This window comes from Coffea eugenioides, chromosome 10 (assembly GCF_003713205.1).
Source record: "Coffea eugenioides isolate CCC68of chromosome 10, Ceug_1.0, whole genome shotgun sequence".
In the NCBI taxonomy this organism is placed as follows: domain Eukaryota; kingdom Viridiplantae; phylum Streptophyta; class Magnoliopsida; order Gentianales; family Rubiaceae; genus Coffea; species Coffea eugenioides.
Genome location: NC_040044.1, coordinates 19556323 through 19565518, shown reverse-complemented (window position 1 = coordinate 19565518; position 9196 = coordinate 19556323). Strand labels below are relative to the sequence as shown.

At 35.8% G+C, this 9196-nt stretch overlaps 1 long non-coding RNA gene across 1 annotated transcript; it reads left to right on the top strand.

The window, feature by feature from the left end:
- The first annotated feature begins 8209 nt into the window (after window positions 1-8209).
- On the top strand, window positions 8210-8818 carry LOC113748679. Its single transcript, XR_003464447.1, has 3 exons — window positions 8210-8293; window positions 8383-8478; window positions 8676-8818. It is a non-coding gene; the product is annotated as an uncharacterized LOC113748679 (long non-coding RNA).
- The last annotated feature ends 378 nt before the right edge of the window (window positions 8819-9196 follow it).

Here is a 9196-nt window from a genome sequence, read left to right as displayed (position 1 = left end):
AGTAAATGCGGAAGCGTTCAAGCATAACAATCGTCATCCATTATCCAACCCGCATATCGGGTGTTCAAAGTACATCTTAAATCCCAAATATACATCACGCCCCAAAAGTTACATTTCAAATCCAAAAGTACAATCCAAAACCAAGGCATAGCCAAAACATAATAGAAACCCTAAACAAAAGTACATCAGGAGGGTTTCTCCGATACATCTCTGAGTTCAATCCTGTTAAGGAAAATAAATCTAACGGGGTGAGCAAAACGCTCGTGAGGCCAAGAACACACATGCAGGCACGTTATTCAAGTAACACCCCCAATTTAACAAGTCAAGCAATAATATTTCAATAACAATAATAATTCACGTTAGAAAAGTAAACAGAAACAATTCAAGGATATAGGAGCTCTCAGGAGCTATTTTTCACTTGCACGATCACGAACCTCCACGCGTTGACACTCCGTCAACCGGGTAGGTTTAATCCGTAGAAACATCACTTACACTTCCCCTTCTCAACCTTACATACTACACCGGGCCCACAATACATTTATGTGGCGATACTTTAGCGAGTATGCCGAGCAAGACCTCTCACTAGGTCCAGCTCATGAAATCTCATGGTTCACTGAGGAGCTCGACCAAGCCCATACTGGCTCGAGTCCAAAGCTAGTCAATAAGAGAGTTTGGGCGTCCCCCACTATTACACTTTTGTATCGAGGAGATTCACTCCATCGACTTATGCATTCACAGCATAAATAATCACTTAAACACTTCACATATATTCACTTAACAAGTTAGGCAAGCAAGTAAACACTTCACTTCACGAACTCAAGTTCACTTTGTTGAAATGAGAACGAGTGCGATAAAGTACACACTCGACTCAAAAGTTTCAAAATCTCAATTTATATACACTTATCACTTTGCAGATATATCACATAAAACACACACTTGACACTCACCAAGTAAACAAGAGGAAATGGCACTCGCAGTTCAATCGTCTACCGTGGGATCCTCTTGAAGTTCCTCTTGTGTGCCTGAGCAAATAATAGTGAAGCATCACTCATATATCCCAATTATCAAGGAAAATTGTACACTAGTACAATCTAAGAAAATTTCATGAAATCGAATCTCAATTACTCGTAAATCGATGTTCAATTAGAGTTTCTTAAAGTACAAGAGCGATCGAATTTTCATTTTGGAAAATCAAGTACAAAACATTCAAGAAATATCGAATGAATAAGGAGTGCTTGAAAACTCCCTTCCTTTGGAATTCGGAAAATTTTCAGTTTTGATACGATATTTTGAAAAATCGTATCTCACATTCTACAAGTCAAAAATTGGAAAACTTGGTACCATTGGTAACCTATTTGAAAGTACTAAAAGTTCTTAGAAGACACTTTTCCATGATTCTAAATGGAAGATATCCAAAAATGGGCTCAAAGTTACTGTTTCAGAGTACTTAAGGTTCTGTTGGGATTGGTTTTTCGCTAAATTTGGAAATTTGGTAAAATTCACACGTTACGAGCTAGTCTCTGAAATCTATAACTCAATTAGAGTTGCAAGTAATGTTTTTAACAGAAAAAATGGATCAAGAATCGGAGTTTTGAGCACCGAGATACGGTAGCTCAAAGTTAGGGAAAATTCAAAACTGGTGAACAAATTTCCAGATTCGAGCTTCCAACTTTGGGGCTTTAGTTAGGTATCGAAATGGATTTGGATTTGTACAAAATTTGGCAGTATTCTACTCCTATATGAAGAGTATCCCTCTATCAAATTTCATGGAAAAATACCTTCGGAAAGGTAGTCACTCAAACAACCAAAGTTTCAAAAATCCTAAGACAAAACTGCCTTGAGCCTTTGGTTTTCCATTCCAAACATTTGGTCAAGGAAAAATTCCTCAAACATGGCTCATTAGTGTAGGCAAAGCCTAAGGAACGTTCATGGAACATTTCATAAGTGTTTAGCACCAAAATATTCAGTTAGCAAGTCTACACCAAGCCTTGCATCAAATCTGTCCAAAAGTTAGGGTTTTCAAGAGCAGGGCAGGTTCCGTATTTTGATCATAAATCACTCAAATTAACTCAGAATTAGGCATGATTTATGGCTTTGGAAAATACATTCATAGAACTATAATTTCACAGAAGAAATCATTTTGAAATTCGGCACACAACTAGCTCGAATTCGAGCCACAAGTTGCAGCTTCAGCATTTTGTTCCAGGAAAACAGAGGAACAGGACAGCCGACGTTAAATGGTTGGTTCGGCTCACATACATGGAACCAGAATGTGAATTTTATTCCTTCGGAAAGGTGGGAATGTCTAGTTTCAAATGCCACTGATGGCACTCGATTTCGACGTCGGAGCACAAAGTTATGGCCGAAACACGAAAGCTGGTCAGAGCACTACGGGAACAGTTCCAGATTTACTAGCTTTGTGAAATCGATTCATTTGACCCAACAAACCTCAATATTTTTCAATGAAATTTTTTACACCATCTATACAACATATAAACATCATATATAAGTCATCACAACCTCAAAATTCCGCAGAAATAGGTACGTTCAAAGCAGGGGCAGAATTGGAACTTTTTACCCCATGCATTTCTTGAAGTTTATACTAATAATACACCATTAATCTACCATTTTGAGCACTAAACCAACATTAAATCCATCATCAATCATCACATCAGCCATCAAGACAAGGGTGAGAGTTCATAGAGCCCACCTTCCAAATTTTCCATCAATAACAACCACCCATATGAATACAAGAGCTTAAAGGTGTTAATCAACCTCCATAAATCAAGATTAGAGTGTTGGATCATTACCTACTTTGGTTGATGAACTAGGCAGGATTTTCGGTCCTTAGAAGCTCCAAGAAATCCGTGGAAAGCTCCTTGTTTTTGTAGCTAGATGAACTTCCCAAGTGTTGAGCTAAGTGTAGTTAAATTTTGGTTGAATTTGGTGAAGGTTTGAGCAAGATTTGGAGATGAAATTTGCAAAACTTGGAGTTGTTTTGTTGTAGCTGATGGTTCGGTCAAATGAGAGGGAAAGAGGCGTGTGATATGCTGAAATAAAGCTTCTAAAGTAAGCTTAAATGTGTGGCCACAATTCGCCGAAAGTCAACTCTCTCTCGCGCGTGTACGCGCGCATTTTGGGCTCGATTCTTTTCGAGTTTATTTCACTAGTGCACTGAACCTCTAATGCACTTATATTCATATAAATATTATTCACTCTTAATTGTCCCAAAATAATGGTCTAAAGTCCCTCAATTAATCGCGCGCGTGAAACGCGTATTTCCAATTTAGGCGCGATAAAGTGAAACCTTCAAGAAATTCTTGTAACGATCGTACCACTAACTATCACTTGAGTACTTAAACCTAAAATTACCTATTTTAGGACCATTGTATATGTCTCCAAATTTCCGAGCTTATTGTACTCCCAATTGGCTAAAGTTTTCAGACACGTTTTCACTATTTATATCAATCGAGTTTCCAAAAAATTAATTTTTTGAAACGAGTTACTTTAAAAATATAATGAAGTCATAACTCCATGTATTTAAGTCTAATGAGGCTAGAAAATAAAAATCGAAGCAAATATTCGAATAAATAATTAAATGAGTAAAGGTAGGAGTCGAAAAATAATAATTTTTTTTTTTTACGAGTCCTCACACGTTTAATCTCTTCTTCTTTATTCTCTTTTATTTTTTCCTCTCTCCTGCATTTGTCTTTCTTTCTTTTCTATCTTGCCCTCATCTCTTCTTTCTTTCCTCCTATTGCAGGTGGGTCTCAGAGTTTTCTTCAGTTTCTATAGTGGTCTGCTCCGACAAGCAATTAACCCGAAGCAACAATAATCTCTGAGCGCAACCACTCTTCATTCGATGAATACAAGTCAGATACTTGAAAGAGAGAGAGAGACAGGTATAGGGCGAGCACCTTAGATTGGTGGAGGAAACGTGTAGAAATGGAATGAGGAGGCGAAGGGAAGAGTTCGGCATGTTACAAACAAGAGATAGAGATCAACATCAAAAGCTTTCCAGGATACTTATTGACCATTGACAGGAACATATATACAAACTTTGGATTCGAAAGAACCAACACCAACCAGGTCAGATTTGATCTTCAGCAGCAAGGTGTTCAGACTAGAAAGCAACTACCTGGCCCTTCACTTCCAATCAAGCATGTCTAGCAGCTCGAGGACCTCTTCCTCTGAGTTGGCAGCATCGCCAAAAACATCGATGATCCCTTCATTATTGCCGTTATCAATATGCTCGAATCTCATAAACAAAAGGGTAGCTAGGTGAAACATCAAGGTAGTCACTCAATTTCTGTATCTGTGCTTGTAGTGCGCAAGGATTCCAACAAAGTTGCATGCATAATTGACAAATCTGTGTTTGACTATATAGATCGGACAGCTATTATATTTCTGTTCAAACATGGAGTTTCAACTACTATGCATTTTTAGAGCTGCACACCCACCACAGGCTAGCCAACATTGGTAACTCCTTAAATTTGTCTATTTACTTTCTTTTCTATTTTTTTCTAATTTTTAACCAATCTGTCCTTTTTCTTTTGCCCTCTTTGAGATGATCTGAATGAAAAAGCTTCAAACCCTACAAGGATCAGAGTACCATACTCCCTCGTATCCGTTTTGGTGTTTGATATTTAGATGGTCGTTATCTTAGAACATCAATAGAAGCTAAAGTAGTATAGTGAAACATATGTGATTTTCTTTATTTTTCCTAATTATTTCATTTCATATGGGGTTTTTCCCCTAAATTTTCTTGAAAGGAAAGAAAATAAAAAGCCATTCTTTTTTCCCTTTTATTTCCTAAGGTTTTTTTTTCCTTAATTTGAACTAGGATCTACTTATTTTTATAAATTTGTATGGACCATCTGATCATCTTCATTTATTTCCCTTTATTTATTATTGGTATTGTTATAAATTGAGTGCTTAAACTTTACTATTGCAGGTTCGACTGTAACAATCCTAATAGCTATATTAGCAGCAACAGTAATCCGAGAAAGAAAGATAGATTATTTCAAGTAATGCCACCATCGAGCAACAGTTACTTTTTTCCCCTTTTTTCCCAAATCATTGGTTTTACGTGTTCAATTTATTTTTTATTTATAAAGTTTAAATTGCCAAATTATCTTGAGGATATTTTTTGTAATTATGAATTTGTCTATAATACTGGAAGCTGGTAATGTGTTATTTCACTTTTTTTTTGGTTAGAAAAATATGAAAGTAATCTATTTGGAAAAGTCGGTATAGATTCTAATGAGGCCTTTGTGAAACTATGGTGGAACCTGTTTCCTTTTTTGTAAATTCTTAACTCTTAAGGCAAGTGTTAGGGTAATTGGTATAAAAGATATGATTTGAAAGCTATATATTTGTTAATGAATATTGATAAGATGAAACTTTTGAAGTAAGTTTAAGGGATAATCCTGAATCCTGTGAAATACTTTTCTGTCTTCCTGTAATCGTGTGTAATTTTTTAATTAAGAAACTAATGTGTTTGCAGGTTGAATGCTTAACTGGGTTTGAAGGTTTTTCTAAGAGTCTTTGTTGTAACTATTTGGGTTGATTTTCTAAGTTATAATGTTTGGATTTTTGGTTGGTAGCAGTGATACTTGGGAGTGCATTTCATGAGAAAGAATCACCTAGATTTAGGTTTGTCTCTTTCTGTATTTCTTCTCTGTTTGAACAATCTATTCCAATTCTTGCTTATCCAGCTAGCTTCTTGTTTTATTTTTAATACTTGTGTTGCCTTTCTTTCTGTTGTAGATATGAAGCGATTGTAGAGTTGTAAATCACCTTTTTGCCCTACAAACACTTATTCGATGGCTCCAAGCAGATTCAAGCACCACACTTAAGTTCAAACAGCCTAGAGGCAATATTAGTTTCTCCACGAATGGCTTTGCCATCATGTTACCTTTATATTCTTTTTTACAGCATAAAAAATCCTAAACTTTAAAATGAATATGGTTATGCATGCATGTAGTCTTCTATTCCATGCTTCTACTTTATCTAGAATACCTTGAACATTATTTAACCTTCCTTCTGTTTATTTTTGTTATAGATCTTCCTCTGCTAGCATGCTTGTTTTCTTTATTTCACCAGTTTGGAGATGAGAAAATTTGGGAGAGATGCTCTTACTTCTGTGTGGTTTGTTTGCTTCTTTTTCCTGAGATTTTAGTAGCTTGGCTTTTCTAAAATACATTTGAAATTAATGTAGTGACTGTAAGTCTTATAGGGGAGATCTTTCTTTGTTTCTCTTCCTGCAATAACTATTCAAATGTTTTAAGCATTGTTCTCCTTTGGCTGACATTTTTCCTTTTGTTTGTTTGAACTTATGGTTTTTTATAAATTGTGAAGCATAATTTCTAATATTTTTGGTTCTGTTTCTCTATATTTTGAAGTTGTGGTTGGTTTGTCGAAGGGAAGTTGCGCATACCAAGGGCGAGGGCAACACCGTTGTTGGCTTTGAACAAGTGCTGATGGAGATTGCTCACATTCATGAGAAGATTAATCGCTTTACTTAGGTGGTAGTTTTGCTCTACCTTATGTTTTCATGAAAATCGCAATTAAGAACTTAAAAAGTGTTTGAGGTTGTTGGCTGCAACATATTGGTCTTGTCATTTTTCTCTTTTTAACCGGTACAGTCGATATCAGAATTGAATGATGTATTCTAGCTTGTGGGACTGACGAATCTACAAAGGATGAAAGTTTTGCAAATTAGCTCTGTTACCTTACATTTTGGAGTTTAATCTAGAGTTGAACAATGTTACATTAGGATTTTAGATAGCAGAATCTATATTCATTATGAGGCTTGATATTTGATTTGATTTATGCATGTGGCTATCCTAATTATGTCCCATTTGCTAAGGTATTAAACATCTATTGTTAATTTCAAAAGTTTTTTCATGTACTGATTCAAAACAATTGTTCTTGATGTTTCTTGTTACTGAAAAGATACAAAACTTTTGTGAATTTAGATATTGTACTTTTACTTCTGCACGAGTTCAATTTTTTGCATATCTTTTAACTAGAAAGTAAAGAAAATTTAACCTGTATACTGCAGTCATGTGGCATAAATTGGCACCCTTAGTATCATTTTTGTTTAGTTTTTTAGCATTAGGATGCTGGTCTCATCATTCTATGTGGCAGGTTGGGGACAGTGGATCTGCATTTTAGGGGTTTGGTTATAGAGATATGAGGTTCTACGTACTGATAATGTTGAGTTTTGAAAAATGCAGATAAAAGTACTTTTAGGCAGTATTGGTAAATGCATCAAGTCAGAAATGCAGGACTATTGAGAACATCTTTTAATTGACCATGGCACCACCAAGATCAAGTTGATAGAGTTGACAACTTATTGCCTTTGCTTAAGTTTCACTTTTGACTCTAAATTCCAGTAAATTAAGGTCATGAATTTTGTATCTAAGAGGTCTAATGGGTTAGTGGCATTCTTCACTATCGGTGCTTTGAGCATTTGCTTGCAATTAGTGATAAAGTGCTCCGGATAATGGTATTGAAAGATTGGAAGACAACATTATTGTTGCATATTTGTCTTCTTATTGATTATTATTGAATTTATGCTAAGTTCTGTGCTAATTTTTGACCATGTACAAGAGATTTCTGTCCCTTGCTTGCTCACTGATAGGAGAGCTTTTGATATGGCTAGCCATCCAAACTATGGAGTCTCCGGTTGTGGTTGCTTTGGAGAATTTAGAGACTTTGGTTGGGGTTGCTTTGCAGCTATGCAGACATGCCAGTGCCACAGTTTTTTCAATTGGAAAAGAAAATATAGATGGTTTTAGAAAAGAATAGCACAAACAAGTATAATATTTGGATGATGGCCGGGATAAATATATTTTCAAATGGCAAATCCTTTTGTTTGATCCTGATTTAAGAAAACTATATGCTCGTGACAAAAGTTGCTTCAGGGATTAGGTTATTATTCTCAAAACATACTATTTCATTATACTTTTGGTTTATAATGTTTGTATCAAATTCACAATGCTTTGCTACAATGACTTGCATGAAGAACAAATAAGTATATACTATAGATAAAGATGTACAGACATAGAAACATTGACGAGTGCTTTTATAATTTATGTTTAATTTATAAACTTCTTCCTGTATATATATTTCAACAAGTTATAATTTTGCATATCCTTGCATTCAACTTGAACAGTTTAGCCTTCAGGTCATTTCAGGGCTCTTGCTGGTGCCATTGACTCTTGTGCTGACCATCTTTGTGTTTTGGCATGTTTATCTTATTCTGCAAAACAAGACCACAATAGAGGTTTGCATTGGTGGTGATAGTAATTTTTTTTCATCTATCTGGCATCTGATCAAGTCTGATGAACACTTCCTACCTTTTTTGCCGTACAGTACCATGAAGGTGTGAGAGCTATGTGGCTTGCTGAAAAAGGAGGTTATCTGTATTCACATCCATATGATCTTGGTGCTTATGAGAATATGATATCAGTAAGTTGTTTCTCTCTTCTTTTGTTCTTAGTAGCAAATAAGAGAGTCTAGAGTAGGCATTTCATTTGGCTGATCAAATTAGGCTTTTTGTGCATAGAAGTTTACTAACTAATACTGTAGATATCATGGTACAACATGCTCTCCGAGATATGGTCTTAGCTTTCTAGGCATTTATACGTGATTTACTTGACTTGCAGGTTTTAGGACCACATATCTTTTGCTCGGTATGTCCCACCTCAGAGCAGATTGGTTCTGGCCTTCGTTTCCGCGCGGGAGTTGATAAGTTAGCAGGGATATCATTTTAGACGTATGTAGAGCTTGGAGTTTCAATAATTTTGTACTGCTGGTAGTATTGGAGGAAAGGCAGCAGGTCCTACATCATTCATTGATGATAATCAAATTCTAGTGTCCGCGTGTTTTCTTTTTGGAAATACAACCATTAAAAAAGAGTTTGTCTTGTGTAGCTCCTCCTTACACTCCACGTTGTTGCAGAAGTAGTCAAAGTTGACTGGGCTTCTGAAGCAGTCAGATGTAAAATAGGACCCTCCTTCTTATGACTTTTTTTTTTTTTTCAAAAGTACAGTCCTCATGCAATCATGTACAAATGACTGAGTTCCAGGCTAACTCACAGCAACTTCAAGTAGAAGAGATAGGCCAAAAATTGTAACTTAAAGATGTTGTAATATTGTGATTCTCAGGAAGTGTATGAACCATAATT